Here is a 24188-nt window from a genome sequence, read left to right as displayed (position 1 = left end):
ATACTGTTATGAATAGCATTGTTGCTTATGGCATTAAATCATAAATTATATGATAATGAATAATAGGATAACAATTGAATAATAAACTACCAAGTCATGTATGCATCTTGGACGAACCACGCAAACATTGTATTTTAGGGGGACTGTCATGTTGAGGGAGTAGATGTTATTACATCATCGAGTCTGCTTTGGTTTACTTTGGTTTGGTGCTTGTCACCGCCGACTCTCAAATTGTATTTATTTACTACTGCAAGGGATAGCGATATGGTATGCAAACTCACCAGCATGCAAACTCAGACTAATAGATATAATAGAAATGAGTTCCATACTAAATATGATTAAACTAACTAAATCTAAATAGTTTCACAGTCATTGGTATCTATTGGTGGAGTGCTTGCTACACAGTAGTATCTGCTTAAGAGCACCCTCACTAAATTCTGGGGAATTTCTGGATTTCGGGGCTGGGCAATCACATCTAACTACTTAGCCTTCTACAAAACATCAAACCATGCCTTTCCTTACAGCTGATGGAAACTGATGAACAGGGCCTGGTTCTGTTAAAACACCCATGTCATCCACGTGGCTTAAACCTAGAAGTCTACACTTACCACTCATCCAGAATCGGCGCAGCAATGTCAGCACTCCAAGAGTACCATCCACTACCCTTAAAGAAATGGGCCGCTGGAATTCGGCAGCCCACAAATGCTACATCAGACCTAATTCCAAAGACTTTGAAAGGACAAGAAACATCTCTGATTTAAATTATCAGGTGGCGCTGGGCATCCGGGTATATTAATTGTATTATTATTTCAATTTGATCATTTGCGGAGGTTAGCAACGACGTGTATGCAGCATTTTACAGTAGCCGAATCCTCAGCTAGTGGAGGGGAGGATCTCGGCTGCGAGATTTGAGTTTGATGCAGGGGACCGTGGACAAATGTTCCAGAGCGGTCACCATCAAAAAACCAGCATACCATACACTGCATTAGATAAAACCAATCACATTCTATAGGCATGTTATTTACGCATATGAGCTCTGGCTCAGTATCATTCTAGTTTAGGCCACTAGGTCAGATGCACATTTATAGGTAAGCTCAATAACGTTAAGCCACTCGACAAAGCAGGCCCAGGCACACATAGATAGTCATACACGCGCCTATAGCTCTATGGAGCAGCAGCAGTACACATATTTTGGCGTTCAGATCTGCCGGGTGGGGGGTATCAGGATGAAGCTACTCGGCCGCTTCCTTAACTTGGGTAGCACGGACCATGCGGTCCACTGCTTTGAGGGGGTTCTACCACTCTTGCAGCAGTCTTTTCTTTGTTGTTTTATTTGACTAAGCTGAGCAAATTTTTATTTGCTCAGCAGCAGCAGCAGCAGCAGAGGAGCAGATCTCGTACGCCAAAATCAAGCCATGTATACTTCATGTCCCATGTCAATAAATGCTGGTTGAATTTAATCCACTCCGAGAGTTGCCATGATTGAAATACAAAGTTCAGTGATGAAACTCTAACCGAGCGCTGATTGGTTCTTTCTATGCCGTGGCACCAGCCAATCAGAAGTAATTCCAAATCCACGCAACCATATATATCATACCCTAGCCTGCGATCGACAAGCGAGCAATGTAAAGCGCTGTTATCCCTCCTCCCCAGCGCCACCTGTAGAGATCTGCTACGGGGTTCTACCATTCTTGCAGCAGCCTTTTCTTTGTTGTTTTATTTGACTAAGCTGAACAAATTTGTATTTGCTCAGCAGCAGCAGCAGCAGCAGCGTAGCAGATCTCGTATGCCAAAATCAAGCCATGTATACTTCATGCCCCATGCCAATAAATGCTGGTTGAATTTAATCCACTCCGAGAGTTGTCATGATTGAAATTATTTTATCTTGAACTGTCATGGAAACTATGTTTAAACCTTATTTAAACAATTTAATAATCAAAAGAAATGTATATCTGTATGACGTTACACTGTACTCACATTGGACCAACGGTTTGGAAAATGGATGGATATATGATTCAGCTTCTGGTGAGATGTGGGAATTCTTTCACAACCCTTACAGTGTGTTATGGGTGTTCTATAGCAGTAGAGTGTACATCAGTTGTACACTTGTATTTGCAGTGCATTACAGGATTAAACGAGTGCAATCGATAATGTCCACTATGATTTCGGACACCAATACAAATGGCTGTTACCTCAAATAGTGCCTTATTTAAGATTATAGGGAGCGATTTCAAATGCAGCCCTCAAATATGTAGATAAAAGAGACATGAAAAATGTGCAGTGTTGGTGGTACTATAGGACCAGGATTGGGAACCACTATACTAGTTCAATGGCTAAAGTGAGGCACTATTTCAAATGTTGCCAATTTAAAAACAATAATGGAGCCTAAGGCCCCGATTAGACAGAACGCGTTTTTCAGGTCTGAAAACGTGAGGCGCACCGCGCTGCCTTTTTTGGTTGATTTTAGAAAAAAAAGAGCAGTGCACTGCGGGTTTTTTATGTTGCTAGGCAACCACTGAATCATCTGTCCTGTCAGTGTAGCGTGAGCACTCTTTGGTTTGCTGTTAAACTGTCATATTATTTACTTTCGGTTTGTGAAGTCATACAGCTCCCGGTAACCCGCCACAGCCACAAGTTTCTCCTCCATCATTGCAGTGTCCAAGCAACTGTAAACTTTCGACAGCACAACGGAAGGCCTGCCTCTCCATTCGTTCGATTGGACAATGGAAAAAACGTGAATGACGTCGGGCGCTTTTCCGCTCAGTGTTGCTTTTTTTTCCAACTTCAGGTGCTCAGAGCGCTCCTGCAAAAACGTCTTGGTTACGATTGTAACCTTAGTTCCCTGAAGAGGTAACGAGACGTTGTGTCGAGAATGACGCTGTGGGAACGCTCTGCGTGATGTCATCATGAAGCACATGTAAAATCCCTGCAATGGTGTGATGAGACGTCAGAGGCGGGTGACGTCAAGACCAGGAAACTATAAAGCACGCTCAAACAGTGCAACGCTAGCTTCAAAAGTCTGAAGTAGTCACTGACAGGCATGCCGGAGGTATGGAAGGGTGACGCAATGTCTCGTTCCCTCTTCAGGGAACTAAGGTTACAGTCGTAACCGAGACGTTCCCTTTCAAGGGAACTCGCGTTGCGTCGAGAATGACGCTGTGGGAACGTTTATACCCACGCAGCCATAATGACCAATGTCTGTCTAGTGTGATTCGTCAGCAATAGGAAGAAAGAACCTGGGCCCCGGGAGTGGAAATCAGGTCAAGGTCATAAAACCTCACAAATGTGTGCGGTGAGGACCAGCCTGCCGCATCACAAACATCTTGCAAAGATACTCCAGAGAGAAAAGCTTTAGAGGCCGCCATACTTCTTGTAGAGTGGGCTCGAACTGACATAGGGGAAGGTTGTCCGGCCGACTCATAGGCAAGTGACTCATCCACTTACTCATCCTCTGCTTTGATGCTGGGAACCCCTAAATAGGAGACCCAAAACAAATAAACAACTGTTCCGACCTATGCCACAGGGCAGCTTTGTGGACATAAATGTCTAACGCCCGAACCCGGCACAGCAGATTATTCTGTTCCTGGTCTGGATCCCCGAAGGGAGGAGGACAAACGGCTTGCAGCACAAGTGGGATCTTTAGGAATGTAACCTGGTCTAGGATAAAGAAAGGCTTTCACCATACCAGGCGCAAATTCCAAGCACGACGGGGCAACTGACAGAGCTTATAGATTTCCCTTTTTCTTTTAAGAGAATTAATAGCAAGGAGGAACAAAGTCTTCAGAGTCAGAAACTTGACTGGAACCTCCTCAATAGGCTCAAATGGAGCATGGGAAAGGCCTTGGAGCACTATGGCCAAATCCCATGCCGGTATCCTAGTGCGTACTGCAGGCCTCAGCCTCAAGGTGCCACGAAGGAAGCAAGTTATCAGGGGGTCTCTCCCTAAAGAATACCACCCAAAAGGTACGTGGTTAGCCACTATGGCTGCCACATAAACCTTTAAGGTAGATGGGGATAACCCTGCAGAAACTCCAGTACTGCACCAACAGGACAATTAACTGGGTCTAACTGACAACCACTGCACCATGAGGTGAACAATCTCCACTTCAGGGCTTCCTCGTGGAGGGAGCTCTAGAGTGAAGGATGGTACCCACAACCTCAGCTGAGAGACCAGAGTCTATGAGCTGGGCCCCCTCAGAGGCCAAGCCCACAGGTGCCATAGCTCTGGGCGGGGGTGAAGAATCGAGCCCCCTGCCTGGGACAGGAGATCCCTCCTGATCAGAATCTCCCACGGAGAGCCGTCTAGGAGAGATACTAGGTCCGAAAACCACACTCTGCCCGGCCACTACAGGGCTAATAAGGTGAGCCTGACCTGGTCCCATTGAGCTTTCTCTAAAACTCCCGGAAGCAGAGAGATCGGGGGAAATGCGTAAAGACGAACCCTCGGCCACGTCTGCACCATAGCATCCAGTCCGAGAGGAGCTGGATGCGTGAGGGAGAACCAGAGTGACAGTGAGATGACAGCAGTTTTCCCTGGGACCACAGGAGGATTTGGTGTGCCAGTTTGCAGAGTGGACGTGAGCGCAAACCCCCCTGGTGATTTATGTAGGCGACCACCGATGTGTTGTCTGACCAGACAAGAACATGGTGGTCCCTGAGGTCTGGGAGGAAATTCTTGAGAGCAAGAAAGACAGCCAACATTTCCAGGCAGTTGATGTGCCAGGAGAGGTGGTGTCCCCTCCACAGACCTTGGGATGAGCGACCATCTAGGATCGCCCCCCAACCCGTGAGGGAAGCATCCGTCGTTAGCATTTTGCGACGACAAGGAGCTCCCAGCACGGGCCCTTGGGATAGGAAACAGGGTTTCTTCCACATGGCCAAAGCATGTAAACATCGCCGCGTGACCTTGATCATGCGAAAAGGATTTCCCCTCGGAGAAAACCCCCTGGTTCTGAGCCACCACTGCAGGGGTCTCATGTACACATTGGACGCTGCTGCCATCAACCATAGTACACATTCTATGGCTCCCTTCCCCAGCAGAGTTTTTACCTCCTGTTCCATGACCAGAGCCTGCTGTGGGTAGAACCCCATAAACCTGGGTGGACGAGACCCGAACTGAATGGCACAACCCTTTTCAATTGTACGCTGAGAAATATTTGGCAGTAGCTTCCACACTGTCAGATATTCTACTAAGGGAACCAGTCTCTCGAGACTGGCCTCTGGTGTTTTTTGAACAATCAATTCGGTGCCCTGAAGCGGCAAACTGGCAGGGAACAACCGAACTGATTGCTCTGAGACCCTTCTCAGAAAGAGCGAGCATCCTAGCGCTGCTACATTTCCGGGCAGACACTGGGATGTTTGCTCGCTGGGGACCACTGCGCCCTGAAGCACACAAGGTGGCAGGGTTGGCAGAACGGCCCCCTGAGGGGCTACCCTCAGCATCTTGACACTGGTAGCGTCAGGAGTTTTTCCCCGCAGCCTTCTTGGCGATAATGACAGTCCTCAGATCCGCTGCGGTTGAGAGCGACCCCCGATCCCCCGTTTCTGGGAAGGAGCTGGGTAGCGATGCTCTGTTTTTGAGTGGCACGGTGATGTGAGAAGCTAGCTTTTTATGTTTGGGGCTGCTCCCGCTCAGCAGCCCCGGAGACTTGGACGCGACGGGGGAGGAGTTTTTGGAACGCCGCCACCTGCTTGCTAGCCTCCTGGAACCTCTCGACGACAGTGTTGACTGCGTCGCCGAAGAGACCAGGGGGCGCAAGCGGGGCGTCCATAAGGAAGCGCTTATCCTTATCCTTGATGGTGCTCAGATTTAGCCATAAGTGCCTCTCCGTGACCACCAGGGCAGCCATAGCACGGCCGATGGATCTAGCCTTCTCCTTGGTGGCACGGAGAGAAAGGTCTGTGGCCCAATGCAACTCATTAACAGCGTCTGGGCCAATACCCCCACCCTCATCCAAATCTCCTAATAATTCTGCCTGGTAGGCCTGCAGCACGCCCATAGCCGTCATTCTCGATGCAACGCGAGTTCCCTTGAAAGGGAACACGAGGCGCCCGGGGCGCATAAACAGCGCGCAAAACGCTCACTGCCAATAGAAAACAATTTAAAAAAGGTGCCTCTCACTTTCAAAAAACGCGTTCTGTCTGATCGGGGCCTGAGTCTTTCTGTCTCTCTCTCTCTCTCTCTCTCTGTAATATAAGATGTCTCATAATCATCATATTATTTATATTATAGAACTGCATGAAACACTGGGTATGTATACTTTTAAAAAAAAAAATTTCAAAGCAAAAATTAAGGTTATGGTGAGGCCTCTTGTGAAACTTATTTTATAAAAGCATTATAAAATTTATTTAAGCTGTAAAGCGGTTTAAATCATCTTTTTTGCAGTCGTTCTTTAATTTATGATTATAAAACTATGTTGTCATGGAAAAAAATAATAATAATAATAATACATTTCTTTACTTTGAAAAGGTCAATAAGTGATTTTTTTCCCACACTAAAATCACACTAACATGTATATTGTTCATTACTCAGTGTAGCACAGTGTTGACACTGAAGAACCATTTTGGATTTCCCAAAGAACCATTCCCTTAACAGTTCTTAAAAGAAACGTTGTGTTTTATTTGTGGTCAACATTATAACACAAGTGACTTATACTGAACCCTAAATATTCTAAATATTATTGCAAATTTACAAGGTAGATGGTAGTGTTGTCAAAAGTACCGACTTTAATACAAAGTCCATGCTGAAATTTTATAAATTTGACACTTTGAGTGCTGTTGAGCGGATTTGTAAACACCTCTGATTGGCCATTGTGTTCACACGCTCAACATATATGTCTGTGATTGGCTACAATGATCAAAGCATGGGAGAGTTTGAAAGCACACAGAAGTGTTTGAATCTGAAAGCATTTTGAAAGCGGGAGCGGGAGCATTTGAAGCCAGGCATCTATCAGAGGGCCGGTCTGCCCATAGACGCTGCTTTTAAATGCTCCCGTGTGCGCTCGGTGAAGAGCGTCATTGATGTCTATTTACGTCATAATTTTGAAGCGGTGATCATTGTAGCTAATCACAGACATACCTGATGAGCGTGTGAACAATGGCAAATCAGAGGTGTTTACGAAACTTCTCAACAGTGCTTCAAAGCCTCACATTTTTAAAATTTCAATACCGACTTGGTACCGAAGTTGGTACTTTTTACAACACTAGTAGATGGAGTACATGCTCCATGCTATAAAGCTGTATAAAGATATATATTTGTGATCCTTGTCTCGAAAAGGTTTGCTGTGATCTCAGAAAATATAACTACTATATAGAAACAGTCCATTAGAATTCTTATTTAGGTTACTAAAAAAGTGATTTTTTGTTGTTGTTGTTTGTTTTGTTGTTCACAACTAAGTAATTTAGTTTATGGCCATTATAATTATTTAAAGAAGCTCAATTTTTACTAAGAACATCTTAAACTGCAGAAATTGAATGGATTTTAAAGTTCAAAGAGGCAAAATCATACTTATCACATTGCACATTATAGCTAGAAAAGTAAACATACACACCTTTTTTTGTTGAAAGCATGATGAATTGATCCATTTAGCAAGACTGTAATATTTCCGCATGCTGCCATTGCAAACTGTAAAGACAGTTTCAAACCAATGAAATACATTAGTGCAGCTTCGTTCCATCTTGATGAACTATTAGAAGACTGCCTAATCCTAAACTCACCCAAAAATCCTAATCCTAACTACACACCTAATCCTACAATATAATTCATTTTGTGCATGTGAAGGATGCTGTTTTACATGGATATTAGATATTGGGACACAAGTGAAGTACAAAGCCTTGTTTACATGATAAATAGTTTAGTATCCAAATACATGCAACTATGGAAACATTTGGATTCATGAGTGTTATGATCTCATTCTGTTTTGTTCTGTTTTGGTTTCGTTTTCACTCATTGCCATCTTCTGTTTTGCCTGAGTTCTCTGTGATTTCTAGTTTATATGGTTATTCATTAGTTTCTCACCTGTTCATAATTCCTTTGATTTCTTTGTCTGTGTCTATAAGCTTTTAGATTCCTTAGTTCTTTGTGCAGTATCAATGCATTACGTGCTTGTGCTATTCTGTTTTACTGGTTATCTCCTGCATGTTTCCTTTTGGATTTATCATTAAAGAGATGTTTTGCTTATTTCCTTCATCATGCACTTCACTGCAACAGCGTGACAGAATACTGGACCTAAAGATAAGATTTTTTGTGGTGTTTTAACAATGGACTTTGCTCTGCCTAGAGCAGACAATCCCTTGAGCTTTTAGATCTGGCATGCCTTATGTCATTCCCCGACCAATCTCTGTGTGCGTTTTATTATACCAGCTTAAGTGAGTGGACTAAGGCACGTCTGCCCAACGATGGTCTTCGAGGTACATTTGTTGGATTTGTGGCTGGTGAATTGCGGATGTTTGTTCACTATCTGTCCTGCTGAGGAGGACATCACCAGCCCCACTCCGGACACAGAGCTCAGCTTGCCGCCTCCGATGCAGCTAACAGACACCTGAGCCCACCGCAGACAAAGAGCCCAAGCCTGCTGCGATGCCTATGCCAGAGATGATGCCTGTGAACATCATCGCCCCTGAAGCCCGAACCCAGCAATGGGTCTGTCCAGGTGCAAGAGCCGACAACATCATCCGTATCAGTGGGTGTGCCCGTGGAGTACAAGGGTATGGTGGGAAGCCCCGCTCACACTCCCAATACTGAGGGTGAGCTGCATCTGTCCTCTGGGAATTATTTTTAGGAATTGAAGGAGGTAATTCCTATGTCTCCCATCTCTGGTAGTCCCACCCAGCTCCAAGTCTCCTGCATCTCTGCTTGTCCCACCCAGCTCCAAGTCTCCTGCGGCTTTGCTGGTCCCACCCAGCTCTAAGTCTCCTGCGTCTCCGATGATCCCACCCAGCCTGCCTCTCCCATCTCCTCTACTTAAGCAAGCCAGTCCTCCAGCCCCATCTCTGCTGGTTTCCTTCAGCCCCTCTGCTCCTTCTGTCTTTGCTCCGCTCTGCTGCTTGAATCCTCCTCGGGTCTTCCGGTCTCCAGCTCTGCCTTAGCAAGGCGATCCCCTGGCTCCACCTCGGGCTGTCAAGCCTGTCACTTAAACTTGACCGTTGACTCCTCCCTCCCTTGGCTCCACCCAGGACCTACACCCCTTTGGCTCTGTCAGGCTCCGTCTCCCTCTGGCTCTGCCTTGGACTTCAGTCTCACCATCTCTGACTCAGTTCTTCGGCACCCTGGTTCCACCTCGGCCGCTCATCCCCGCGGCTCTACCTTGGCCTCCAGGACCTATGGTGTCGCTCAGTGTCTCTGCAGTTTCTATATAAGCCTTTAGTTTCCTTGGTTCTTGGTCCAGTATAGTCAATGTATTAATGTGGTGTGCTATTCTGTTCCACTGGTTATATCATGCATGTTTCCTTTTGGTCTTATTAAAGACTGTTTTGTTTATCTCATTCATCGTGTACTTTACTACAACTACAGCGTGACAAAGAGGAGCCCAACGCCGGTTTCAGTTTTGCGTTCACTTTAAATAAATTCATGTAGGCTTTAAAATTAATGCTGTTTGTAATGATTGCCACTATAATATATGTTTATTTTATAGGCTACTCATATTTTTAATTTTTGTTTTGTTCTAAATACAGTTAAATTTGTTGTGGAGTGAGGGGAACTAAAATACATGTTTTAAATGCTTGTAAACATTTAGTTTTATTTACCATTATGTATTTCACATTATATAATGTATTTCACATTATTTTTTAATGTAATAAAATGCATCTTAAATTTTAAAATTGTGCTGCATTATTAAAAAGTTTGAGAACCCCTGTTTTAAAAAATATAGAATAAACAAAACTTACATTCTGAGAAGCTTGCTTCCATAGTGAGTACACAGGATGGTTCAAACAGCTTGACCAGTCTGGACAGGACTGATAGTCAAAACCTTAGGGCAGACAAAGAGAAAAAAGACTTTAGCAGCCTATAAATGATTTGCAACTAAGAACAGGAATATAAAATGTTTTCAGCATAATCTGTTTCTGTCCGTCTAACATCAGAAAAGCGGTAATTGTACCATCATTTGATTGTACCTCTGTCTCTCTCCTGCTGTCCACACCAGATCAGATCATTGAACATGAATCCCACCAGTGTGTCTTCTAATGTCCAGAACGGTCCTGTGATGGCTACATAGCTGTGCATGAGATCTCTCGTCTTACTCCAGAAGAGCAACTTTAAAATGATCGAAGCTTCTTAAAATCAAAGCAATCAAATCCAAGATAGATCATGCCAATTAACCACAGTCTTTGGAAATATTTTTAATTTGGGTAATACTTTTTATATAATAATATAATAATTTAATATTATAATAATTTAATATACCACTTTAGACATTCTACTGACTATAAGTAACTTTGCAACTGCATTTCATTACCAGCCATTAGAGTATTAGTAGACTGCCTAATATCTGCAAACAGTTTATTTTGATGGTCCCCCAACATATGAATAACTTTAAGTTAGGGTTAGAAGAATAAGTTGACGTGTTCTTGCAGTCTACTTTAACTCTAATGAGAGATAGTTGACATATAGTTGCAAATTATTGAGAGTTAATTGACATGTAGTTATTATGTTATGTACACAAAGTTATTTATTGTTAACAGAATGTCTAAAGTGTACTATCAACTAATTTGTATGACCTTTGCACTTGCCCCACAGAGCGGTTGGTTTAGGTTAAGCAAGTTGAAAAAGCACAAAAAGTCCTGGTAAAATTGTGGCTTTTTGAGATGTAAAAAAACAAATTCAAGTATAATCATGTCAGAACTTTTACTACCTTTAATGTACATTTACATTTAATCATTTAGTAGACGCTTTTATCCAAAGCAACTTGCATATGAGGACAACAAAAGGAGCCATCAAACCAACAATAAGGCAACAATATGCAAGGGCTGTGACTAGTCCCAGTTAGTCTGGCACAGTACACGTAGTAAGGTGTTTTTTATTATTATTATTTTTTATTATTGTTGTTGTTGTTTGTTTGTTTTTTAATAGATATACATAATAGTAAGTGTTAGTATTAATGGTGGCTGTTAAATAATTTCTTATTTCTTGGGCTTCACTTTTTGACTTTCTTTGTGTCTTGGGATTTCTCCATTGTGCACATCATGTACCTACCTAGACAAAACAAGAAGTAGTAGTCCTTGGACACACTGACACTCTCACACACAACAAGAAGTTGAAGACACACACACATTTACGAACATACATTTCTTATTTGTTATTATATTTCTTGAAATACCATACATGGTTTGATTCTTAAGTCGTATGATTGGATGTTCAAGCCATCCTGGAGATTGTTGTTTGACCTATGTCTATAAATATGACCCTTCTTCCTGAATAAATCTGAGAATGCTTTGTACCACACTTGATCTGTGTCATGGTCATTCTTGATCTGTGCTTGGTCATTCTCCCGAGATCTCGCGCTGCTGCTGCCACACATCACAGGGGTTGAGGCACCTGTTTCTAAACTGATGACTGAGACTACAAATATTCTACCTATGATTGAGATTTTAATCGAACAGTAGCACTTTGCAATATGGCTGCAGTAATATGCATTAATTCATGCTTAAAAGTAATGCACAGATAATCACGTGTTAATAATAATAATAATAATAATAATATAATTTCTTAAATAATAATTTGTTACATTTTATATAGCGTGTTTCTGGGTACTCAAAGTGCTTTACATATGCAAGGGGGTATCTCGACCACCACCAATGTGCAGCATCCACCTGCATGATGCGACAGCAGCCATATTGCGCCAGAACGCCCAATACACACCAGCTTATTGATGGAGAGAAGACAGAGTGATGAAGCCAATCAGTAAATGGGAATGATTAGGAGGCCATGATGGACAGAGGCCAATGGGCAAATTTGGCCAGGATGCCGGGGTTACACCCCTACTCTTTTCAAAGGATATCACCTCCGGTTACTGTGGTAACCTCGGTTCCCTTTCGAGGACGGCCCCTCGACATTGCATCAGAAGCTGACACTTTGGGGACTGTATAGAACAACGCCGTGGGAACAGCGAAGTAAGGGAAGCTCAGCCACGGCGGAGCTATATATGAACAGTTTAAGAATAATCCCCAACCAATGTACAACTTACGATATGTGCTATAACATAGTTACTCATCTAAAATTGTATGTATACAAGTATATAACATAACAGGGTAATGAAGCATGTGAGCGGCCAGGCCGGGCACAGTAATAAGGAACACACACTTAACAGCAGCTGTTGCCAGTGTGATGGAATTTTCTAACTAATTAATTATGAGCTAACATTTCTTTTCTCCTACAGGCCTAACAAGCTAACTTTGAAATAGAGAAATAGTCACTAGCACTGTTTGTTGTAACAAGTGGAAAAATTCTGCTGTGCTGGCTAGACAGCATCCTTCTAGGGATAAAAAAAAAAAAGTCTATGAAAATTGTTTTGACCTATTGAGTAATCAGTGAACTATTAACGCGGTGATATTTTTTGATGATCCTGTGATTCAGTTGTTCTAATCTAAATTTACTCCGCCAGTAAGCGTGAAATCCTATGAAACCTGCTGTATACCTTTGATCAGAGAGAGATTCTCTGAGATTGATGAGAACTCTCCCGGCCGTGATTTTATGATTAAAAGCTTTGAAGGACAACAACTGGAGTCTCTGGATATTGCTGTAGCGAATTAACTCAAAGGGGGAATATTAATAATTATTCATAACTCATTATGATTATTAATTATGATTAATTATGAATATGTGAATCAGTTAATCGGATTATCTTGATATAGCTACATTAAAATTAATATTACAATCAATTAACCTGTTTGTCAGTGTTAATTGTTTATTAATTCTAAGAAATGTTCATTTCCAGGTTATGGGAAATAACATTCTTATTGTACAGTACTACTCAGAGCATGTAGTCAAGATCTAAATCATTTAAGAGGCAATTTATTAGCAGACGGAGTCAGAACCAAACATGTATTGTGCACAAGCTTTATTAACTAACTCACAAACACATAACTAAACTAACAAACACATAACATACACGCAGGTCACACACATACGTAGGTAAAAATTAATAGTGAGAGTTGAACCGGAAGTGGGATCGGAAATGGAGCTATGGGAAAAAGTCAAAGACAATCTGGAAAAGAATCATCAGTATTCATCATAAAAACTCCCTTGTAACAAAGGAGTTTTTCAAATTAGTACTAAATCGCTGTTTAGTGTTCAAAAGTGCGATACTTGCAAAATGCCTTTAGGTCGAGGAGCATCGGATTTGCAGGCTGAGGAGTCCTTGATGATTCGGTCCGAAGTTGTAGCCAGTATCTTCTGCGTTGGATGAAGTAATATGAAACAACTTAAGCTGTTAATTTGACTCTTAGTGGGGAAAGAGTTCTTTCTCTCTCTCATAGATGAGAACATGGCTGGGTTGCAGGCCTAGGCCTACAGGCCTTCCAGGCCCACAGGCCTTGGCCTGAAGAGGCCTGGAGCAAAAGGGGGTGTCTTCAGTCGTCCAAGAAGCAAGAAAGAGAGAGGGAGGGGCGTTGTGCACTGGCTTTTAACCTCTGGTCAAAGTCACACCTCTTGACCAATGAAGATATTGTATTTCCGGGCGACAGCTCGCCTCCTATCAGGGCTTTTACGACCGAGCAAGATTAACTGGCTGAGTTTTTGAAGAAGAACTATTAAAGATTATTGTAATACTGATGTGTTGCACAGGTATCAACATATTGCATACACAAGCATTTAAATCTTCTCGATACGAACCCATAGACACTAAACATGGCCTAATTGAAGTTACCTTAAATGTATCATAAAACATGTGAATACAATACTGAGTACAATACAATAAACAGTAATAATGGATACCATTTCCTGGGGATATGCATTGTAATTTATAGAACAGTCTGTCTATAAATTAATGCAGGAAAGTCTGTTTTCTGTGGGAAAGATGCAGGAAAGATGCATGTTTTCTGTGTGTTCCTTTGTCTCTGCTCTTCTCTGCTCTTCCATGTGGCAACCAACATTCTTTAGCGCAATAAAACTTGTAACTGAGAACTTCTCGGGGGATGGGGGACAGACTCCAGAGTGAGCTTTAGACAATTATTGGTTAACTATAACAAATAATTGTGTCTGATTTGTCTCAGTCGTTACATTGCTGTGCAGCAAGTTAGGGAGCACTAGGTTCAAAAGGGTCAAGACGTTGACCGACTCGAAGCCAGTCATCAACTAGTAGATGCAGTGCTAGAGCATAAATATTATTAAGTGTCACCAGTAGACCTTTGGGTGTCGATTAGGAGACGCCGCAGGTAAACAGGTAATATTACTGAGTGTCACCAGTAGATGCTCGGGTGTCGATTAAGAGACCCAGGTGATCAGGTAAACTTAAGTCAGGCGCGTAGAGGAAAAATCTACCACGGTTTTGGCAAGCCAGCCAGGAGCCCAAGGGATCCTCCCTCCGTCGGTGGGGGCCCAGATAAGTTTTAAATTTGAGTAAGAGGAACTTGATTATTATTTTTCCTATTCCTGCATTCTGCCAACTTGCAACTTGCAGAGAAGACCCCGAGACCCCAATTGATAGAGGGACCATCCGAGACGGGGAAAAAAGGACTTAAGGTTTGAGGTAGGATACACTGACTCCAGTTCTTTTCCTTTGATTTGCTTATTGAGACAAGATGCAATTTTGCAATTTCTAAAGTTTTGAAGGAAAATTAAATTGAATTGGAATTGTAAATTTGAAATTGTTCTGTCTAATGTTGTTAGTTTTGTCTGTGTGCTTTGTTTTGTCTGAATGTTGTGTTGAGTTGTAAATAAGTAAGAGACACACTGGCCAGGCCCAGTTTTAAACGATGTATCCCGTTAACCTATAGGGATGATGAAATTCGACTGAATTCGCCACAGCGATATCCTTTCAATTTAACAAGATATACTTACGTAAGACGACGTATAGGGGTGAGATTGAGTGGCCAAATTGAACAAATATTTGAGCAAGATTTTGCAGTTTTGGGGATTGGTTTTTGGCAAAGCATGGCATTATGATCATCATAATCCAGACCCAGATTTAATGATAGGTCAAACATCCTTGTATTTGCTTACTAGACCTAATCTGAGACCATATATAGATAGAAACACAGGAGAATTGGGATTGAATTTTGTTCCTCCTTTTCCAGGACATCCTGTGATTTGGGCTTGGAGATATAGTTCAGATATTTATCCTGTAAATTGAATTTATAAGATTACACTTTCCTCTTTATCTCCTTCTTGCAATGAAAAATTTGCTTATCTTGTCTGCCTCCTTGTTTGTTATTGCTATTGCTCTCACTGAAATAAGAGAAGAAAATATAGGAAATATATCTTGCTTTTGCCATTGTTTCTGCAAAGAAGTACTTGTTTATTTAACAATGGGGAATTACTGCGGTAAATTAAAAACTGAAAAAAAATGAGATTCAGGGTCTTTTCCGAGAATTGTTTAGAAAGTGGAATTTGCAAGAAGAGCAAATTGCTCAAATTCATTTGTGGTCAAAGTTCACAAAAGGACAATTTGAGAAGAACTGTGGTACTTTGAGCGTGTCTATTTTAGCAGAATCAAGACGCCTCTTGGAAAACCTGTCCCCAAAGAAGTGGAGACGGATCGACTGGACGCTGTTCAACAGATGGGAGCGGGAAGCGGAGGCTCGGTATGAAAAGCAGAGAAAAGGTGAGGAGGAAGAGGTTGCTCTTATTGCTTTGCAGACCAAGAAGCAGAAGTGGGAGTTGGATGATATGCAGGCGGTGAGTGGGAGGCGGCGGCCCCCACCATACAATGCAGCTGAAGAGGAAGAGGAAGTTGGATGAGTGCCAGTGGCTGGGAGCTCTGCAGAACCATGCTCCAGAAAAGGGCAAGTGAAGACAGAGGGTGAGAGCTCGGATGATGAGTCAAGTCAAGTCACCTTTATTTATATAGTGCTTTTTAAGATGTAGATTGTGTCAAAGCAGCTTTACATTGATAACTGGTACATTATTTGGCTGCACAGCAGCTCTTAAAAGAATAGTGTCAATGCAGGCAGATCAAAGCACTGTTGAATATCAAATGTCAAGTCAAATGTCAAGTGTCCCCAACTAAGCAAGCCAAAGGCAAGGAACCCAAACTCCATCAGGTGACATCAGGTGGCAGACAAGTGGCAAATAGGTGTTTAAATGGAGAAAAAAACCTTGGGAGAAACCAGGCTTAGTCGGGGGGCCAGTTCTCCTCTGGCCAACAGTGCTTTGTTTCAATTCCGGTTGACTACTGTCACGATCACCGTCTGTTCCTGTCAGTTCCTGGACTCCATTTCCCATTATCCTCCCTGCCAATCACATGCACACTCCACACCAATCACCTGTTGCCACATACAGCTTAGCACACTACCTGGACTATAAAGGACTTACACACACACACCACCTCACCGCGAAGTCTTGATTTGCCCCGGTGATCATTACTAAGCGTTTTCTTGTGGACTGTTTCCTGGTTTCCGTCGGATTGTTTATTCTTTGTGATTCTCTGCTGCCTGCCCTGAACCTTGCCTGTGTACTGGACTGTGTTTGTTTGCCGCCTGCCCTGATCTCTGCCTGTGACCCGATACTGTTTGTCTGCCGCCTGCCTCGATCATTGCCTGTCCTTGTTTATGTTCTTGCCTTTGCCCCTGTCTACCTGTGTATATACTATTCTTAATAAAGCTGCAAATGGATCCCCGCTCTGCCGACCCTTCGTTACAACTACGGTGAACCTCGGGATAACCAGAAAGACTAATATTAGCGTAGATGCCATTCTTCTTCTGATGTAACGAGTACATCAGGCGTTATAGGAAGTGTTCCCGGTTCCGGCTGACCTAATTTATGCAGCCTAATAATCCTTTAACAGATTTGAAAATATAAATTGGTAATGTGTTATGTGTATGCCAGGTTAAAGAAATGCGTTTTTAGTCTAGATTTAAACTGACAGAGTGTGTCTGCTTCCCGAACAATGCTAGGAAGATTGTTCCAGAGTTTAGGTGCCAAATAGGAGAAGGATCTACCGCCTGCGGTTGATTTTGATATTCTAGGTATTATCAGCTGGCCTGAATTCTGAGATCGCAATAGACGTGAAGGTCTATAATGAACTAACTGTTCTGCATTTTTCATTGAGAGCATATGTCGTAGTTTAGATATATTTTTAAGATGGAAGAATGCGGTTTTACAGATGCTAGTAACATGGCCTTCAAATGAAAGATTGGTATCAAAGAGCACACCCAGGTTCCTAAGTGACGACGAAGACTTAACAGAGCAGCCATCAAGTGTTAGACAGTATTCTAGGTTATTACGTGAAGAAGTTTTTGGTCCAAAAATTAGAATCTCTGTTTTTTCTGAATTTAGTAGTAGGAAATTACTGGTCATCCAATTTTTTATATCAGCTATGCATTCTGTTAATTTTGTGAATTGGTAAGTTTCGTCAGGGTGCGAAGAAATATAGAGCTGAGTATCATCAGCGTAACAGTGAAAACTAACGCCATGCTTCCTAATGATATCTCCCAAGGGTAGCATGTACAGAGTGAACAGCAACGGTCCTAGTACTGAGCCTTGCGGTACTCCATATTTAACTTGTGATCGATATGACATCTCTTCGTTTACTACTACAAACTGATAACGGTCAGATAAGTATGATTTGAACCATGACAATGCAATTCCACTAATGCCAACATAATTTTCGAGTCTATTTAAAAGAATATTGTGATCAATATTGTCAAATGCAGCACTAAGATCCAGTAACACTAATAGAGAGATACAACCACGATCTGATGATAAGAGCAAATCATTAGTAACTCTGATGAGAGCAGTCTCAGTACTATGGTACAGTCTATAAATCCTGACTGGAAATCCTCACAGATACTATTTCTTTCTAAAAAGGAACATAGTTGTGATGATACTACCTTTTCTAGTATTTTTGACAGAAAAGTGAGATTTGAGATCGGCCTGTAATTGACTAATTCTCTAGGATCAAGTTGTGGTTTTTTAATAAGAGGTTTAATAATAGCCAGCTTAAAAGTTTTTGGTATGTGTCCTAGTGATAAAGATGAATTGACGATATTAAGAAGAGGATCTATAACCTCTGGAAGCAATTCTTTCAATAGCTTAGTCGGTATAGGGTCTAACATACATGTTGTTGGTTTTGATGATTTAACAAGTTTAGACAATTCTTCCTCTCCTAAAGCAGTAAATGAATTTAATTTTTCCTCAGGGACACTACAATGCACTATCTGACGCGATACTGTAATAGCCGGTTGCATGGTTATAATTTTTTCTCTAATATTATCAATCTTGCAAGTAAAGAAGTTCATAAAGTCATTACTGCTGTGCTCTTTGGAAACATCAGAAGTTGAAGCTTTATTTCTTGCTAATTTAGCCACTGTATCAAATAAATACCTAGGGTTGTGTTTATTTTCTTCTAAAAGTTTTGAAAAATAAGCAGATCTAGCAGATTTTAAGGCCTTTCTATACTCAATCATTCTCTCTCTCCACGAAATGCGAAATACTTCTAGTTATGTTTTCTTCCAGCTGCGCTCCATTTTTCTGGCTGCTAACTTTAGGGCCCGAGTGTGCTCATTGTACCATGGCATTGGATTAATTTCCTTAATCTTTTTTAAGCGCAAAGGAGCAACTGAGTCTAATGTGCTGGAAAAGACAGAGGCAATAGTTTCTGTTACAACATCGAGGTCTTCTAAGCTTTCTGGTATGCTAAGGCGATGAAACTGATCAGGAAGATTATTTATAAAGCGATCTTTAGTGGTAGAAGTGATGGTTCTACCATATTTATGGCATGGAGGCAGTTTAGCCGCCTTGACTAAATGTAGTATACACGAGACTAGATAATGATCTGAGATGTCGTCACTCTGCTGCAGAATTTCAACAGCATCAATATCGATTCCATGTGACAATATTAGATCTAAAGTATGATTACGACAATGAATGGGTCCTGACACATGTTGTCTAACACCAATAGAGTTTAGAATATCTGCAAATGCCAATCCTAATGCGTCTTTTTTATTATCTACATGGATATTAAAATCACCAACAACAAGGACTTTATCTGCAGCCAATACTAACTCCGACAGAAAATCAGCAAATTCTTTGATAAAGTCTGTATGGTGTCCTGGTGGCCTGTATACAGTAGCCAGCGCAAATGTCAACCTACATAATGTTACGTAAAGTACCATCACTTCGAAGAATTATATTTCAAAGACTTTTGACTAATACTGTAAATATTACTATAGATTACAGCAACACCTCCCCCTTTCTGACGGGCATTGTGTCGATAATCATAACCTTGAGGACTAGACTCATTTAAAGTAATGTAATCGTCCGTTTTTAGCCAAGTTTCTGTCAAACACAGCACATCTAGATTATTATCTTTGATAATATCATTAACAATAAGTGATTTTGAAGAAAGGGATCTAATATTTAACAACCCGAGTTTTATCATTTGTTTTGCATTATTATCTCTATTTTTTTATTTGTTGAACATCAATTAAATTTTTACCATTAAATGGGTTTGGAAGTTTTTGGTTTTTTACTAATTTGGGGTACAGACACAGTCTCTATTTAAAAATATCTAGGTGTAAGAGTTTCTATGTGTTGGGAGTTATCTGAATTTTCTGACTTCTGTAACGTGAGGCAGGTAGCAGACGGTCGGTTTAGCCAGTCTGTCTGCTTCCTGACTTGGGCCCCAGTTTGTCATGTTTCAGTTCTAAGACTATGTGCCATATTACTAGAGAGAAGAGCAGCACCATCCCAGGAGGGATGAATACCATCTCTTTTCAACAGGTCAGGTCTGCCCCAAAAACTTTTCCAATTGTCTATGAAACCTATATTATTTTGCGGACACCACTTAGACAGCCAGCCATTGAGTGATGATAATCTGCTAACTATCTCATCACTCCGACGAACAGGAAGGGGGCCAGAGCAAATTACTTCTCCTGACATTGTACTTGCGAGTTCACACACCTCTTTAATGTTAATTTTAGTGATCTCTGACTGGCGAAGTCGAACATCATTAGTGCCGACGTGAATAATAATCTTAGAGTATTTACGAGTAGCATTAGCCAGCACTTTTAAATTTGCTTTGATGTCAGGTGCTCTGGCTCCCGGCAAACATGTGACTATGGTGACTGGTGTCTCTATTTTTACGTTCCGTGTAATAGAATCGCCAATAACTAGGGCACTTTCAACAGGATTCTCAGTGGGTGTATCACTGAGTGGGGAGAACCTGTTTGATGTTCTTATTGCAACGGAAGAGTGGTGTTTTCGGCGGCTAGGCCGCCTCACCGTTACCCAAGCATCCAAAACAGTATCTGAAGCACTTGCATTCTTACTATACTCGATTAAAGTTTGGATGCGTGTCTCTAATTCTGAGATTCTCTCTGTCAGCCTGACTATTTCCCTACATTTATGACATGTAAATCCCTCGTCGCTGACAGAGAGAGCTATGGTGAACATGTGGCAAATGGAACAGGTAGCAATGCTGGGAGAGGATGACATGACTCACTGTGTTTGTAGAATGATCCGACTTACCACAGCTGTTTGAAGAATGCGTTGAAAAAGGAGCGCGCGAGAGACTGTTAACAAGTTAACAAGCTAGCGCTGCAAATGCAAATGCGTTGTAACAGCGATTTAGATTCAAAGATTACAAGCTAGCGACATCAGATTAGTGTGGTAGGCAATATTACATATAAGGTAATAAAAAAATAAAATAAAAAAATAAGCAACAATGAATAAAAGTAAGAGATTCAAAACAAAGCTATACGGAGTTACAGACGCAAACCAATCTGAGCAGCGAGGCAGACAGGAGCAATCGAGCCAATCGAGTTACGTGAGGATGAGGATGAGAGTGGTTCAGGGGTTTATCAGGAAGTTCGAAGACTTCTGAACAAGGCGATGACACCCGAGTTACGTGAGCCCCTCAGTCGTGTGTTTAAGGGGCTGAAAAGAAAAGCAGCTGGAAAACCACCTCTCACACACCCAATGAAAACTCGGTCGGTCTCTGTGATTAGGAAAAAGACTGAGAAAGCTTGTAATTTGCCTATGCTTCAGTTTCCAGGTGCCGAAGGACCAGTGTGGGTGGAGAGACCTTGGGATTTGGAGGAACTTTGAAATGTGACAGCTGCACTCTCAGATCCAAAAAAAGGGATAGAACGGTTTATAAGTGCAGTTACAAATGTTGATGTGACTTATAAACCCACAGGTTGAGACTGGTCAGCAATACTGCTGTGCAAGAGTGCGAGACTGGGACTGAAGTGGACAGAAGTGCGTAGAGCAGGCGAAGGTGCTTTCAACCCCGCCCTGCAGTGTCTGGATGAAAGAGGAACTGAAACTCAGGAGTAGAGGGCCCAGTGGACAGCAATGCTTGAGAGACTGAGACTGGCTTACCCACTACGGCCAGATTGGGCAGCAATTGCCAACACAAAGCAGGTGAAAGGTGAGACTGTCACTGCTTATCTTGCAAGACTGTTGTTGATGAATGTGCAGGTCTTCCAGAAGGAACCGACAACACCGGAGTTCTGAAACACCATTTCGTCAATGGCCTGCTTCCAAACATACAGGATGGGAAGTTCAGAATCTGGAAGTGGTGATGCAACATGCCAAGCATGCTGAGCAGAATGATGAAAAGAGGAACACAGAGAAACAGCAGAAGTTGGAAAATGCTCAGTATATTTTTTACCAGTCGCAGTCCAACAACCAAATGCCAAGAGATGATAACTATCAAGAGACAAGAAGAGGAAGAGGCCGAGGCCGTGGCAGGTGGTCGTTACAGAATGGCAAGATTGGGGACAGGTGCAAAATCTGGATCAGGAGTGTCCGAACAACTTTCCCTAATAGCAGCAGTACCAAAATAACTTCCGGCAGCAGCCACAGCAGAGCTATCCGCCACAGAGGCAGAACTACAGAGAGCAACAATACAATTCTTCTTTTCCTCCGCCTCCGCCACCACAAAGCTCCACAGCATAGAATGATGAGGGAGACACTCAAACCCGAACAACACTGACTAAAGACCCGAGCTCGAATCCAGTGATGACAATACTTGTACAAGGACTTCCAATCTCCATGCTATTGGACACTGGGGCCACAAGATCAACACTTACGGTAGAGGCTGCATCTAAATTCGATAAATTGTCACTTTCTGACCAAACTTGTACTACTTATGGTATATCAGGGTTAGCACAAATTGATAAAGTGTCAATGCCATTAGCAGTAGTAAATGGGGAGAAAAAGTGTACACATTCATTTCTGATTTCTCAAACATGCCCTTTGAATTTGTTGGGTAGGGATTTAATGTCTAAATTAGGATAAACAATCGATGTTTTCTTGAAAGGAGTTGAAGTGACAACCATGAGTGGTAATTTTGCTCAGATATTACCAAATTGGTATTATAATTGGGCTATAACTCCTTCATTTCACCTATATTCAGAGTATAGTTTTAATTTTATCTGAAATTCCGAGTAATGCCACTTATTTCTCAGTGGTCGATTTGGCAAATGTCTTCTTTTCAATCCAAGTCCACCCAGAAGGTAGATTCTGGTTCTCATTCCAATTCCAGAATAAACGCTGGACTTGGACTGTAATGCCGCAGGGATATACAGAATTTCCTACTGTGTTTACGGAAGAGCTTTCTAAAAATTTAGAAAGTTTCATTCCACCAAATGGTAGTACATTAATTCAGTATGTTGATGATTTGTTGATTTGCTCTCCAGACAAAGCCTCCTGTGAAGCTGACACACGTGCATTGTTGAATTTCTTGGCAGAAAATGGACATAAGGTGTCCAAAAATAAGCTGCAGTTAGTAAAACAGGAAGTGAGGTTCTTGGCCACCTTATCTCAGCAAATGGCCAAGCTTTAGGCCTAAATTGAATTGAAGCAATCCGACAAATTACAAAACCAATTACAAAATCGCAAATGATGACATTTCTAGAGGTGACGGGATACTGTAGGCCAGGGGTACTCAATAGGCGGACTCCGGTCCGTTTCCGGACCCAGACACGGTTAAATCTGGACCGACGCCAAAACCAACATGCTATTTTAATCATAATCCAAATGAGTTTTCAGTGCAGTGCACAATTGTGATTCCGCGCTATATATCTTTGAGGCTTCTACTCGGTTTGGCTGCTTCATCTATGTCCGATCACATCAGCTGTAACCGCATCGTTATAGCAACGTCACTCACTCAAGTCAGTCAGATATATCCACCGGTCACGTGCTCTGGGCCAGGCAGATAAACAGGCAGTCTCATCGTTTGCGAGCAGTGCAAATATCGGTAACCGTTCTTTTTTTTTTGCTGTCTAAAAGTGAAAATGGCGTGCTCAAAGCTGTCTGTTGATAAGAAAAGAAAAGTTGATTTTGAAGACCAAAAAATATGCGTTCGTGCTCCCCGTGGGAAGCACAAAACCAATGTGTTTAATCTGCAACGACACGGTAGCAATCATCAAAAGTGGTAATGTGAAGCACCATTACAAAACCAAGCATGCACATTTTGAACAAAATTTCCCTCAGAACACAGAGTTGAGGACCACAAAAATAAACCAGCTGAAATCAGCCTATGCAGCTACAAGCAGTGTAATAGTTAGATCAGCCACACAACAAGAGCGGGCAACAGAAGCCTCACTAAGAGTAGCATGGGTCCTGGGAAAACACAAGAAACCCTTCTCTGATGCTGAAATAGTCAAGGAGTGTATGAGTGAAGTGGTGACTGCTCTGTTTGAAGGGACTCAAAAGGATGAAATAATCAAGAAAATAAGCCAAATACTCTGTTCTGATTCCACTGCGGCAAGACGAACTGAAATACTTGCTAATGATTTGCTTGAACAACTTAGCTCTGCTATAAAAAAAAGCCAAATTCATTTCATTGGCTGTGGATGAATCCACAGACAACACAGACAATGCACAACTCATGGTCTTTGTCAGATTTTTTGATGAAGGGAGAATTTCATGTTTTGGATGTCACAAACCTCCATGGACACACAAGGGGGGACGATATTTATGAAGCAGTGACACAGATGCTTAGAGACAGAGAGATAGACCTGAAGCATGTTGTTTCATTGCTACTGATGGAGCGCCAAGTATGATTGGGAGAGAGAGGGGATTA

The 24188-nt window shown here is 42.0% G+C and overlaps 2 long non-coding RNA genes across 2 annotated transcripts in view; both read right to left on the bottom strand.

The window, feature by feature from the left end:
• LOC127506353 (uncharacterized) overlaps positions 1-24188 on the bottom strand; it is a 253846-nt gene that overhangs the window by 219450 nt on the left and 10208 nt on the right. The window lies entirely within an intron of this gene.
• Positions 7550-10308, bottom strand: LOC127506352 (uncharacterized). The gene is made up of 3 exons (XR_007927953.1): positions 10114-10308; positions 9886-9968; positions 7550-7624 (listed from the first exon to the last, which is right to left on the bottom strand). It is a non-coding gene; the product is annotated as an uncharacterized LOC127506352 (long non-coding RNA).

This window comes from Ctenopharyngodon idella, chromosome 23 (assembly GCF_019924925.1).
Source record: "Ctenopharyngodon idella isolate HZGC_01 chromosome 23, HZGC01, whole genome shotgun sequence".
In the NCBI taxonomy this organism is placed as follows: Eukaryota; Metazoa; Chordata; class Actinopteri; order Cypriniformes; family Xenocyprididae; genus Ctenopharyngodon; species Ctenopharyngodon idella.
Note: the sequence above shows the minus strand (reverse complement) of the source record. Positions and strands in the feature narration are given on the sequence as shown.